Source organism: Panthera onca, chromosome E1 (genome assembly GCF_046562875.1).
Source record: "Panthera onca isolate mPanOnc1 chromosome E1, mPanOnc1 haplotype 2, whole genome shotgun sequence".
NCBI lineage: Eukaryota > Metazoa > Chordata > Mammalia > Carnivora > Felidae > Panthera > Panthera onca.
In genome coordinates this window covers 52,694,301-52,709,291 of record NC_138352.1, presented here as the reverse complement: position 1 = coordinate 52,709,291, position 14,991 = coordinate 52,694,301, and the positions used below count along the sequence as shown (strand labels likewise).

Below are 14,991 nucleotides of genomic sequence, written 5' to 3'. Positions count from 1 at the left end.
CCAAAGCAGCTCCTCCTGACTATTTTATATCTGCTAACAGACCGATCATTCATCCAGGCTTGATATCTCAAAGCTGTCTTGCATTCCTGGCCTACTGTCCACCCCCACTCCTCGCAGGCTCCCAGGGCCTCAAATCTCCAACTTTCCCTTCTCTTCCCTTCACCACAATCCTAGTTGCACACGAGCACCAATCCCCGTTCAGATTGCTGGAACAGGCTAACCAGTTTCCACACCTCCAGTTCTTTCCATCAAATCTATCCTATATGATGTCATTTAGATACTTTTAAGACCATCATAAGCAGATGATTTACAAATTTATTACCTCAAGTTCTGACTTCACTTCAGGCCCCACTCGTCTATCTGCCTACTTAACATATTTATACTTAGCCTCAATCGCATCTCAAATTTAACATGTCTAAAATTGAATTCCTGATTTCTGATCTTCCCTCCAAATCCCACACCTACCCCTCCCATTCTTATCTCCCACTCCCATCCCAGTTAAGTGGCACCTCTACACATCCAACTGCTTGAGCCAGAAAGCTGGGAGTCATTCTTGACACTCTTCTTCCTCAACCCCCACATTCAATCTATAATTAAATGGATTCTTTAACATACTTCTCAAATCCATCTACTTTTCTCCAGTGCCTCTGCCACCGAGTCCCGCCTGCAAAGATTCTTATTGAGGTGGTGCATGCTGCAGCCCGGGCACCAGGATTCTTACAAGCTCCTCAGGTAGTTCCAACATGCAGCTATGGGTGAGAACCACTGCTCTGCAGGTTCTGGGCTCCCACGAACCTCTGACTCCGTGTCTACCACTTTCTCCCTTGCTCACTTAACTCCAGCCACACTGGCCTTGCTGGTTTCTTGAACATGCCAGGCACATCATTCCTCAGGGCTTCTGCTTTTGCTATGCCCTCCGTCTGGCGCTCTGCTTCACTCCTTCACCTTCTACAGATAACGTGCTCAATTATTACCTTTGTAGTGCTTTAGTGAGACAGTCCATGGCCATTCCACCTAAAACTGTAACCCCCGTGCCCACCCCAGTATGCCGTATCTCCTTCTTGGGCTTTATTTCCCTCCTTGGGACGTACTGCCTTCTAACACACCCTATATTTCATCTTATTTACTGCTTGAATACGCACTTTGCGACAGCCGGGACTTTTGTCTGTTTTGTTCCTTATATATCTGTATATCCCCAGTTCCTAAAACAGCATTTGGCAGAGGGGAGAGAGACTCGGTTAATAGTTAACTTCCTCAGCAAGGCCTTCCCAGATTCCTAACCTGAAGTACCCCATTATTTCTCAATAGTAATTTATTCCTTTCCTTCATTAACATTTACAGTAATTTGTAATTACATTTGTGTTTATTTGTTGAAGCTCCTTTCCTAGATGGGAAATTCCACGAGAATAGGGATTTTCTGTCTGGTTCACAGTGACATACACTGTTTTTCATGCTCAAGTGGCACAGAGGAACAATTTCAAAAAGTCAATGAATGAATTAATAAATGAATGAGGTTGAACACATTTTTTTTTTTTAATTTTTTTTTTTTTAACATTTATTTTTGAGACAGAGAGAGGCAGAGCATGAACAGGGGAGGGGCAGAGAGAGAGGGAGACACAGAATCCGAAACAGGCTCCAGGCTCTGAGCTGTCAGCCCAGAGCCCGACGCGGGGCTCGAACTCACGGACTGTGAGATCATGACCTGAGCCGAAGTCGGACGCTTAAGCGACCAAGCCACCCAGCCGCCCCGAACACATTTTCTTAAAGTACACTCTGATTGTGTTATTATTCAATCAAAAACTTTCAAAGTCTCTCCGTCGCTTACCACATTAACGCCTAACTGCCCAGACTTAGTAGAAGACCTTCTATGTTCTGAGCCAATTTCTTTCCTACCTTATCTCCTATTATCTCAGGCCTCTTTTTTTGCTTCAGCTACACTGCACCGTTCATTATTGCCAGTACACACCCTATAACAACAAACACTGCATTTCCTCACCTCCACACTTTTGCCCACGACCTTCCTTCTGCCCGAATTCCCTTCCCATCTCTGCCAATTAAAATTCCAGCCTTCAAAATACCGACCCTTCAAAACCCAGCTCAAAGGGAGGTAACCTTCCCAAAGACAGTCCTGACTCCCACCCCAACTTCCCCAAATGCGTGACCCCTTCCTCTTCTAAACACCAAAATAGGTATACTGGTTCAATTCCTCACTCATTTCAGAACATATCCCTTTCCCACGTTTTATAAAAGCTTTTGTTTAGAGTCATTCAATAGACAGTTGTGGAAATGAAGTCATTTAACACCAGTGTTCCCTTCTCTATCAAAAAACATATTTAAATGGGGGTGGGGGGGGAAGCGGGGGAGGGAGGTTTTCTTTAGCAAGATCTTTAATAACCAAAAGATATAAAGCTGGAATGGCAGATTCCCAGCCTTAACCTCCCCTTCTATGCCTTTTCTGAAAAGGCAAGATCTTCCCAAGTGCAATCTTTGGCTCTGAGATTTTTTAATGTATTCAACTGCTTGAAAAAAAAATGTTAAGCTGCATGTGCTACTATAAGGACATAAATTCCATAAGCTACATTAAAACGGGTTACCCTCAGATTATCACATACTTGAAAGAATATCTGGCTGAAAATCTGAGTACCTTAAACTCTGCTGTTTGAAAATCGTAATTACTAGGGAAACATTTCTGTTCAGTAAGAAATCTAAAACTTTTTATGACCTTTTAAAGTATTCTATTCATTTCTGCACCATATTAAATGATAAGTAACAGCAGTAGCAATGCAGTAAAATTCTACCATGAAACACTCGTACTTTGAGCAACAGGCCTTCGTTTCCCTACGCACACGCTCTCATAAGGCTGTGGTTCCCAAAATGGAGTCCATGGATCCCTGGAGGTCCCTTTCAAGAAGTCCAGGAAATTGAAACTATTTTCATAATACTTAAGAAATTGGTTGCCTTTTTCACTGCACTGACATTTGCACTGGTGGTACAAAATCAACAATGGGCAAAACTACTGGTGCTTTAGCATAAATCAAGGTAAGGGCATCAAACTGCACTAGAGTCACGTGTCTTTCCCCATCACGTACTGCTGGGTTTTTTAAAGTCAATTTCACTTAGGAATGCTCTTGATGAAGCAACAAATTTTCTTGATGAAGTTCCGAGCTTTTACTCAAAAGTTAGAATTTTGGAAATCTTGTAGCTGCCGGACAGATTCCCAAGACTTACAGACTTTTCTAATGAGATGGGTGGTGATACTAAGTAATGTGGTTTTTTTTTTTAATACCGCATTATGAAATGTGTCATCTAGAAAACCCGCTGAACTCAGTGAATCAGTATTTCCCAAACAACCAATGCATATTATCAAATCATGAATGGGTAAAAAACCCATTCAAAGGGCAAGACAGACCAGTGGGCTTTAGTGTAACAGTAACATCAACGATTTCGGATTCCACACTACAACTTAACTGACAAGAAACTATCAATTGTCGAGTTTTGGTGTAGTATCAGAGAAGAATATACACAACCGTCTGCAAATACTCCTCCCTTTTCCAACTATTTATCCCCTGTGATTATATTTTCTTCAAATACTTCAATGAAAACTATCAATCATGGGGTGCCTGGGTGGCTCAGTTGGTTAAGCGTCCGACTTCGGCTCAGCTCATGATCTCATGGTTCATGAGTTTAAGCCCTACATGAGGCTCTCTGCTCTCAGCACACAGCCTAATTCAGATCCTCTGTCTCCCTCCTTCTCTGCCCCTCCCACATGTGTGCTCGTTCTCTCTCTCTCTCTCAAAAATAAACATTAAAAAAATATCACATCAGATTGAAAATACACAAGTAGATATGAAAATCTATCTTCTGTTAAGGCAGTACTTAAGAGATTTGCAAAAGTGTAAAAAAAACCACTCCTCTAATTTTTTGAAGTCATTTTTCATAAAAATATATTATTGATGCTAACGTGAAATAGATTTTTTTAAGCAACTTTTTAAAAAAGTTTTTAACTTTGGGGCGCCTGGGTGGCGCAGTTGGTTAAGCGTCCGACTTCACCCAGGTCACGATCTCGCGGTCCGTGAGTTCGAGCCCCGCGTCAGGCTCTGGGCTGATGGCTCGGAGCCTGGAGCCTGTTTCCGATTCTGTGTCTCCCTCTCTCTCTGACCCTCCCCCGTTCATGCTCTGTCTCTCTCTGTCCCAAAAATAAATAAAAAAAAAATAAAAAAAAAAAAAGTTTTTAACTTTAATTTCTAGTTTGGTAAATATCAATAGATATAAACCACATAAACAAAAGCTCTTGGGGTCCTCAGAAATTCTTTAAAGTATAGAACCTTGCAACTAAAAAGTTAGGCAAACACTGCTCTAAGAGAATCTGTCTCTGATTCCGGCCACCTCCAAAACTGCTGTTTGTACCAAATCTTCCCTCCCCGATCCTCAACCAGAGTCGAACCTGGGACAGGCATCTGGCCCAAGGAAACTCATGCCTTAGATTGACCAAATCAGACATCATTCAGGAATCTGAATTAAGCCTCATGGATACTGAGGTCTACTTACGGCAGAACACTAGAGTCCATTCATTCTTATTGCTGAAGTCCTTGGAACAGTTTTGGTTCCAGCCCCTTCTGGATTCAGCCCCTTTCCTTGGATTCCTTGGATTCTACGACAACTATTTTCTTTGGTTAAGTCTTTCACTTGTTATTTTAAATAGGTTTCTTTTCCTTATGCTCAAGAAAGCCTTAACACCACAGAACTTCAGTACTGTTACCAAGAGTGTTTTACTTGGTGTTCTTATCTGAGACACCAAATTATAACCAGGTTCCCTCCATTTGAAAATCATGTGCTTTACAAAAATGAAAATCACTCCAACAAAACAAAAATTTGAATGGAAATTATAGGCTCATTCAGAACAAGAGACAGCTTAATGGTCACCTGCTAGATTAAGGATGGCTTGTGTTTTTTTTGTTTTTTGTTTTCTCTTTTTTTTTTGGAGAAGGCTATTATATATTATGTCAATGTATTTTTTTTTTTTTTCAACGTTTTTTTATTTATTTGTGGGACAGAGAGAGACAGAGCATGAACGGGGGAGGGGCAGAGAGAGAGGGAGACACAGAATCGGAAACAGGCTCCAGGCTCTGAGCCATCAGCCCAGAGCCTGACGCGGGGCTCGAACTCACGGACCGTGAGATCGTGACCTGGCTGAAGTCGGACGCTTAACCGACTGCGCCACCCAGGCGCCCCTGTCAATGTATTTTAGACAGCAAATGGCTGCATTAAAATATACCAACCTGACAGGGTTTTTCAAGGAGGCTGATGAACAGAAAAAGAACAAGACAGGGAGACTAAATATGAACAATAAATCTTGTAGTGCAAGATATGCAAACAGACCGATGTTACAGAATAAGGAGTGCAGACACAAACCATCATATTATTAGAAGCACGGAAGTGGCATCACAAAGAAGTAAGGAGCAGACATGACTATTCAATAAATGATGCTAAGGGGCGCCTGGGTGGCGCAGTCGGTTAAGCGTCCGACTTCAGCCAGGTCACGATCTCACGGTCCGTGAGTTCGAGCCCCGCGTCAGGCTCTGGGCTGATGGCTCGGAGCCTGGAGCCTGTTTCCGATTCTGTGTCTCCCTCTCTCTCTGCCCCTCCCCCGTTCATGCTCTGTCTCTCTCTGTCCCAAAAATAAATAAAAAATGTAAAAAAAAAAAAAAAAAAAAAAAAAAAAAAAAAAAAAAAAATGATGCTAAGGTACTGGGTTATCCCCACGGAAAAAAAAAGTTAAATCCCTCCTGCAGGGTTATCCATATGGAAAAAAAAAAAAAAATTAGGTTCCCTACTTCACACCGAACATCAAAATAAATTCTGGGTGGATCAGAAACCTAAATGTGAAACTTTAAAACTTTTAGAAGAAAATACAGGATCTAAGTGTTATCTCAGTAGAGGGGAGGATGCCTCCTTTAAGACACAAAAAACACACATGCTAAAGGAAAAACATAATAAATCTGACTCTGCTAAAATTTAAAACTTAGTTTCGATAAAGGATAAAATTAAGTTAAAAAAATGTAAACATACCCTTAGGACGGCTACGATCAAAAACACCCCAGAAGACAATAAGAGTTGGTGAGGATGTAGAGACACGGGAACCCTCTGTGCCCCGTTGGTAAGAATGCAAAATGGTGCGGCCCCTATATTAAGCAGTATGGCAGTTCCTCCAAGAAATTAAAAATAGAATTACCATACGATTCAGCAGCTCCATTTCTGGGTATATACCCAGAAGGACTGAAAGCAGAATCTCAGAGACACCCGGACACCCGTGTTCACAGCAGCACGATTCACAGTGGCCAAAAGGTGGAAGGAACGCAAGTGAACGCTGACAGACAAATGAACGAACAAAATGTGGCATATGCGTACGACGGAGGATTATTCAGCCCTAAAAAGGAAGGAAATTCTCACACGTGCCACTACGTGGATGAACCTTGGAGCACACTATGCTAAGGGAAATAAGCCGCTGCAAGAGGACAAATACTACATGATTCTACTCATCTGAAGCATCTAAAGTAGTCAAAATGACAGAAGCAGAAAGGAGTACCTGTCTCTAAATACCAAAAATTATGTAAATCTCAAATTAAGATGAATGATTACATATACTTTTTTTCAGGCAGGCAGACAGGTGCAACAGACGAGAAGGATTAGAGGCTTTCAGAGAACTACTGCAAGCCCTTCTTTAATTTAGCTGGTGCCACAGCAGGAAGATCTGTGCCAAGCTCAGAAAGAGAGAGTCAAGGGACGCCTGGGTGGTTCAGTCGGTGAGGCAGGCACCCAACTCTTGATTTTGGCTCAAGTCATGATTTCGTAGTCTGTGAGATCGAGCCCCATGTCGGACTCTGCGCTGACAGCTCAAAGCCTGCTTGGGACTCTCCCTCCCTCGTCTCTCTCTGCCCCTCCCCTGCATGCACATGTGCACTCTCTCTCTCTCTCAAAATAAATAAACAAACATATAAAGAAAAAGGAAAGACAGCAACAGTCAGGAATAAAGGTCTTCCTGGGCAAGTAAGGGTTACCGTCTGAACATTTAACTCCCACTCTGAGGTCTGTCTGCATCCGGCTCTCCCAAAGCAGCATGACCAGCTCTGCCACACAGAGCAGCCGGGCAACTCTTGCCAATTCTATTAAAACATGACTACAGCTGTAAGAATGAAGGCCCAAGCGTTTCCTGAAGAGGCTATACTTTACAATCCTTTTTCCTATGACGGAAGCTTGTCAAAAACAAAAGTAAAAGAAGCCACTGGATCTTAGCAGCAAACGTGTCAGTGTAGCCTTTCAGAGTGATTCACCGTGCCCGAAAACAAACACAAGGAACAGGTGCGCTTCCCTGAGTACACGACCAGAATTTAATATGGGGCCAGTATTGTTACGAAACCAGGTTGAGAATAACCTTATTAAGTCTGGAAGTAAATACGACAAGATGGTTTTAAAAAAAAAAAAAGGGAAAGGATTTCAGATAAATATCAGAATACTGTTATTGTCAGCCTCTGAGTGACTTGAAATCAGTAAGATGACTCAAAATACTGCCACATGGTAAGAGTCTAATAAAGCATTTTCTGCTAAGGCAGGAATTAGTCCAGCCCCTAAAACCGGCTTTAGAATGCAGCTCTACTGTATCTTTTGTTTGTATTAATCTTCATTAGGGTGATGGATTTTAAGAAAACACTGTGGATGTACAAACATTTCTCCTGAGTCTACACTACATGACAGAAATCCACAGGATTCAGTGCTGTTGCAGACCTTGAGCTAAAACAGCTAGATATCAGGGTTCATGGCCTAACTGAAAAATTTCCCTAATTAAGGACAATTTGTCTCATTCCTTTTTTTTACGATGAAAATCTAGTGATAATGAAAAAAAACATGCTATCACAGCATAATCTTACATAACGCTCCAACTGTGCAGAGGAACGTATAAATGAGGAAAAGGGAGGAAAGACAAACACATACTTGTGTATATCTACACAAAGATGCTTTAATGGGACACTCAAAACCCCACATCTCCAAGAAAGCTCGCAAGTACAAGTTCGGTCTCTAAATTCCATTTTGTGTACCTTTCATCTCGGGGGGAAAAAGCAAGGTTGCTCATCGGAGAAGAAATCCCCAGTCTCTGCTACAGCTAACCTTATACTGGGGAGGTGGGGAGAAGAAATGCGGTCTTCAGAGGTACTACCTGTTTTTCACGAAGTGCATTCAAGACAAAGGTCTAAGAGCCAGAATCCAGCAATGTCAGTGGCACAGAAGTGATTCAAACACTAGGTGCATTGTATTAAAATAAAGGCATCTGCAGCTTTTAGATTTTGGCTTCAGAAGCTCTATAGGGAGATGAACAACATAATAGAAGGGAAAAAATGTGAGATACATATATCCTATATATGGGTATGTATGTACACACACATACGTATATCACATAAACACGTGCGCGCACACGCATGCACACAGAAGATGAGGGCTCCACAACTGGGACAGGAAAAAACACAAAGTGAGGCAGGAACTTCTTGGACTAGAGGGCAAGGAGGCACTCATCCACCAAGCTTAAAAGGTTCCCACAGGGCGAATATGGAACATTTTGAGCACCAAGAAATGCCTATAATTGTCAGTAACATGTAGAAATAAATTAAAGTCCATGCATTTATAATGATACTAGAGTAAAGAAAGCTAGAAAAAGAAACAAATCACTTGCCACCATTAGAGGTGATTATTATACCACCTTGTTACTCAGGAAATTGTTAAAGGGAAAATAAGAATTTACCTAACTTTTGGTAGAAACTATATTTCTAACTGCTGAGGGAAAGATTGAAGGCTAATCAATGTAAAAGGAATAGAATGAGAAAATCAGCATTTTGCAGCAACCAAAGAAATAACTGGTCCAAACAAGGATCATTATCATTAAGTGAAAGACTGCTGGAGAAGTGGAACAGTATGGCTCCAAAATATCACTCTACAGACGACTAACTACAAAGGGGAAAAAATGTCTACACTGGAGATCTGGTATTTATCATCTTAAAGAAATGATAAAATAAACTCATCATCATTAATAATGCAATATTATGACATTATGTTTCTCTTATCATGACCTAATAGGAGGTACAGAGCAACACCTACGAAGAATTCTTACCCAAAGTGTTTAATATGCATCTAACCACGTCTTAGACTTCAATGCCAGTTTGTAGGAAATACATGATACAGGTGCAAATTAAATGAAACTGTGAGGAAACAATCCCAGGAAACGGCCTGGTCTCTTCACAAAGGCAATTTCTTGTAGCTTGTAAACAAACTATTGGAGATGTAAAAAGACTAAAGATACGTGTTTGCAGAAAAAAATACCAACAGCTAAAAAGTGTCATCTTCAAGACAACCAGGAAAATCTAAACATTAACTGGGTATTAGACGGTTTTAGGAAATTACCGTTAATTGCCTTATCTGTGACAATATATCTTAAGAACAATTAGGTAAACGGTCTCCTTAAGAAAATGCATCTAAAGCATTTAAAGTACAAAAGTATTAGGATGTCATGATATCTGCAAAATAAAAATTTATATTATTATATATATAAAGGCACATGCACACACATACATAAAGCCAATACAGCAAAATGAACTGTGGAATCTAGGGTATAATAAGTATAAAGGTGATCATTGTACTATTCTTTGACTTTTTCTGTACGTGTAAATTTTTTTACATAAACAGTTGTAAAAGGAGGGGAGGGAGAGGGCTCAAAATGCGCTTCCTCCAGGAAGGCCTCCCAAAGGAATTCTCCTCTAATCGCTCTTTTACAAAGTCCTCTCAACATGGAACACAGTGGGGGCGCCTGGGTGGCTCAGTCGGTTAAGCGGCCGACTTCGGCTCAGGTCATGATCTCGCGGTCCGTGAGTTCGAGCCCCGCGTCGGGCTCTGTGCTGACAGCTCAGAGCCTGGAGCCTGTTTCGGATTCTGTGTCTCCCTCTCGTTGACCCTCCCCTGTTCATGCTCTGTCTCTCTCTGTCTCAAAAATAAATAAAAACGTTAAAAAAAAAATTTTTTTAAACATGGAACACAGTGTATTACTGTTCCCATTCTAACTGTTCCCTTACTATTTCACATACTTAGTAGATTTGATTTTCCAAGACCATGAGCTCCTTCAGGCACAGACATTTTTAAATTCGCTTCTATTTCCTCACAGCTCACAGTGAAGTATCTGCAATCAGCAGACTTTTAAAAAGTACCAGTACCCGGGGCGGCAGGGCAGCTCAGTCGGTTAAGCATCCGACTCTGGGTTTCAGCTCACATCATGATCTCACGGTTTGGGAGTTTGAGCCCCGCGTCGGGCTCTGCGCTGACAGCAAGAAGCCTGCTTGGGATTCGCTCTCCCTCCTTCTCTGCCCCTTCCCCTCCCGCTTTCAAAAATAAATAAACCAACAGTTTATTTATTTAAATAAACCAACAGTTAAAAACAGTTAGTACCGGTATTTTGTGAAGGCACTTGGTAAAGTACCTTTAACTAACTGGGTTAGCTTTTCAACTCCTCAACACAATGGTAGTTCGCCTCTACAAACAATTTTGAGTCAAAGCTATCAAAAGATCATGGAACATCACTTATGGGCTTACAGAATTTTGCAAAAAGAAACCAGCACCTAAGAATGAAAGGAAGTAGAGGTTGTACACGTCTTCCAAGCGGTGTCATGGACATGCCGTGTTATCCAGGCACATGACTTTATTCTCATGACATGACTCTTCAGTCGAACAGTATCTTCCCCGGCCACTCCCATCTGCAAAAACGGCCACGGTTATGTATCCACAACTCCTGGGTGTAATAAGGCTTAACAAGCTACATGAGGAACTTGAAATCTTAGCTAAAAGACTGCACAAAGGAAAAAAAAAAAAAAATGTTGATAACAGTGCTGGTGAGGAAAGAGGCAGACTCACTGCTGGCAGGAATATAAATTCGTACAACCTCTATGGTGAGTCATTCAGCAGTATCTAACAACATTAAAAATGCACATATCCTCTGATCCAGCACTTCTGCTAGGGATTCACCCAAAAGATACCCATGTACACAAAAAGCACATACAAAGACTTAACTGTAGCCCTGGAAACAGCCTAAGTATCCCACAATAAGAGCTGACTGAATGATGGTACATCTACACAAGGGAGTATCTGTCATCTTTCAAAACGGAAAGAGGTACTCTATTGCTCTATGGAATGATGGCCAAGATATACAAAGTAAAAAAAGCAAAATGCAGAATAATGGCTATAGTGTCTTACCATTTGTGTAAAACGGTAAATAAAATCAGGAACTTCAAACAGTACATAGTTGTGTATGCTTTTGAAGGCCATGACTATCTCTGGAAGGGTAAACAAGACACAGGTAACAACAGTTTCCTTGGGGGAGGGGTGGGGGTGAGTTTAACTAGACAGATGAAAAGAGGGCAGGAGAAGGAAGATTCTTCACCCTCTAGGTACCTTTTGAGTTTCGTTTCATGTGTACGTTACCCATTTTACATAGCATTTGGAAACACGGCTCTGCACCAATGCAAATTAATTAATGATGCTCCTCTTAATCCTAAGAGCAATCATGCCTTCGTTCCACAAAAATGTTAAACAGGGCTTCAGTAAATTCAACCAGATGAAATGTTTCCAGATAAACACAAAGCATCAGAGAGGACAGACGCCTCCTGAGGGATGGATACCTACCTACTACCCCCATAGTTTTGTTTCAAGGTTTTTACCAAAACCTGATGCAAGTCGGGACACAGACGACATCGAACATCTCCCAGTACACTAACCACTATGAAGAGCTCTGACGGAAGTCACCAAAGTGCCAATGCAAACAACCACCCTCACCCTAAGTGTGCAGCGATCACAAGAACTTATACCCCTCATTCTTCACACAAGAAATAGAAGATGAGTCTCCAGCTCTTTCCTGGAAACAGCATGAGTTATGCCCCCCAAATTCCTGTGCTTCCTCTGTGTCGTCCCTTGGGTCCCACTGTAACTATGGCAACAGAAAACAGCACAAAAGACAACTGAACCATGCAAAGGCCAGAGTTAAAAGGAGAAGTGAAAAAAATATATACACACTGAGGCCCCAAAACATAAGGTCCTGCAGTTAAGAATGGCAGCTGAAAAAAGCCTTGACAGAATACCAAAGAAAGAAAACAAAGGAACGAAAATAGAAAATAAGGCTTACTAACATACCCTATCCATCCCGTTATCCAGATAGGAAACAGGGTTGGCAAAGGTAACTGAGAAAACACAAAAAAGCCGCCCCCTCCCAACAAGTCAGCTATTCATTTCAATGCTACTCAGCAAACCTTCTACTTTTAAGAGTTTACCATTTCCTCGCCCTGTTCTGAGGGCAAAGGTAAGCAGCAGCAAAGTAGCCACGAGTGGCAACACGGCAGCAAATTAAGGACCGTGAATAATCTGACAACCGAATACCTAGGTCCTAGATCACTGAAATATTCCTGAGTTCCTTGTTTTATGTGGCTCTTTGTTTTTGCAAATGTGCAAGAACTATCACTCCCACTGCTTAAAGTTAAAACCTCCGCTGGGTAAGTTATCGTCCACTAGTAGGTTCCGATCACTTTTGTTTTCATGCGATGTTCACAGAGCATCAATAATGTACAGCTAAAACGAAAGCGCTAAGGAAGATCCTTTTTTTTTTAAAGGAAGATCTTATACCAAAAAAAAAAAAAAAAAAAAAAGAGGCAAATAGGTCACACGAACTGGGAGGGCTAGAGATGAGAGAACCCTGATGTCTTGATTTACAGTTATTGTTCCAACCCTTACATTGTGTTCTCTTTATCTCTATCTTTATCTAGTTCTATGCAAATAATTAAGAATTTTACTAAAAGGCAGTCACCCTTACTTTCTTTTCTGTGACCCTTAGTCCTCCTAAGAAAGGCTACCAAAATCCCCTGCCAGAATAACTGAATGGGTTGAGGCACCTACTCGTAAGTTTAGGGGATGTTTGTATTACAGGTACAACATGACGATGGTGGGGGCGGGGGGGGGGGGAAGCAATGCTGGAACTAGAAGTTGCAGTGACAGTTTCAAAAGAAAGGTCAGCGTGGGGCACGGTTGGCTCTGGAAGGCGTTTGTAGCCTGGGAGTCTCTAGGGCAACACCAGATGCGAATAGTGCTTTGTCAGTAAGTCCCTCGAATCATTTACACTCTCCCTTTCGGATAGGAGCAACAGGCTCACTATCTGGCAGCCCACTGCCTGGGAAAGAGGCGGGCGCATGGTCAAGGGGCTCTTTATCCCGCAGGTCCCTGCAACACAGCGATGCGCATGCGCCCCGGGGGCAGCGAGCAAGCACCCCTAGCTCGTTCACACTCGCGCATGCGCAGTCACCCATCTCGCCGCAGGCGACAGCTCACTATTTGGCAAGGGGGATGGGGCTGGGAAAATGATGGGGGGGGGGGGGGGGGCGCTGAAGGCAGGGGGCGCGTTTGTGTCTCCTGAATGCTTGGGATTGGGAGAAGGAACGGCTGATTAGGCTCTGGCATTCCCAGGCCACGTAACCCAGGATGTGGGATATGGGACAGAGAAGAGTATATGTGTGGCGGGGGGGGGGGGGGGGGGGGGGGGGGGGTAGTGGGGGGTCAGTCACCTCTTAAGGGAGGCGCCCCCCCCACTCCGACAGGACAACCCTCTCCCTTGACTCTCCTCCCCCCACTCACCTGAGAGCGGCGGCGACAGCTGCTGGTCCCCGTCCCCCTGCGCTCGCTTCATACTGTCCGCAACATCCGGGACCTGCGGGACCGCCGATACACAAATACACACACACTCGGAGCGCGCACACTCACACACACACACACACACCGACACACACCGGCCGGGGCGTCATGGCGTCAGCACGTCGACGCAGCGAGCGCGTACCCGCCGGGCCCCACCCCGCGCGGCCTCCGCCCCTCTTCTCCCCTCCCTGCGTTCTCCTGCCCCTCCTCCCTCTTCCTCAAGACTCCGCCTACCTCCCCTCTTGCGCATGCGTCCCGACGTCTCCCCAGGGCCGGGGGGGGGGGGGGGGGGGATCTGAGGAGAAGGAGGGGCCTGACAAGAAAGAGGCGGGAACTCGGAGGGGGTGACGTGGTGCCCGGCGCGGCGGGCTGCGCGGAGGTGCGAGGACCAAATAGAGGCTTAGCAACGGGGGATCAGGGTGGGCAGCGTAACAAGAAAGGCCCTTAACAATAGCGACGTGTATTTGCAACCAGTTTATGGATCAGCAACAAGCGTAACTTGCGTTCCCTCACTTTTTCCAACCAACTTTGTGTCAGTAAAATCGCCTTTGGACTTTAGGACAATGCTGAAGACTTTTAAGTAGCTTTTTACATTTTGGCCTTTGGAAACGATCAAGAGGGACCATGCTTTTGGGGGAAGGCAGGCATATTAGGTGGCTTAACTGAAAGGAAGCAGATTCAATGACAGTTTGTTGTCTTGGACACCTGGGTCCCCAGTGGGCCCCACATCCTAGCTCCCAAGGGCCATCAACGACTCTTGAGTTGACTAAAAGAAAAAAAGCCTTGGGGCGCCTGGGTGGCTCAGTCGGTTGAGCGTCCGGTTTCGGCTCAGGTCATGATCTCACGGTCTGTGGGTTCGAGCCCCGAGCCCCGGGCGGAGCCTGGAGCCTGCTTCCAATCCTGCGTCTCCCTCTCTCTCTGCCCCTCCCCCACTCTCACTCTGTCTCTCAAAAATAAAGAAATATAAAAAAAAGAAAAGAAAAAAATCCTCAGCCTCTTGGCCCTGGAGAAAAAAAGTCCTCTCCACGTTAGAGTGGTAAGGTCCATGACGGGATATTTGTTATTGCCCCAATTCTTTCCTTTAGCTTAAACTTTCAAAAATTGTTCTTCCTGAATCCAGCCAGGTAACCCGGAGCGGGGATTGTCTCTTTTCCACACTGAGATAGTATCATCACACACACACACACTCAAATGCCAGAGGCATTGAACCCAAAAGAGCAACCAGGTGAA

At 43.6% G+C, this 14,991-nt stretch overlaps 1 protein-coding gene across 2 annotated transcripts in view; it reads right to left on the bottom strand.

The window, feature by feature from the left end:
- SPOP (speckle type BTB/POZ protein) overlaps nucleotides 1-13,906 on the bottom strand; it is a 68,041-nt gene extending 54,135 nt beyond the window's left edge. Inside the window, exon 1 of one of the 2 annotated variants that reach the window (XM_078437285.2) lies at nucleotides 13,705-13,906. The gene's annotated coding sequence lies outside the window, so the exon portion shown is untranslated. The remainder of the gene's footprint in view (nucleotides 1-13,704) is intronic. The other variant, XM_078437282.2, reaches the window with a different exon arrangement.
- Nucleotides 13,907-14,991: the final 1,085 nt, after the last annotated feature.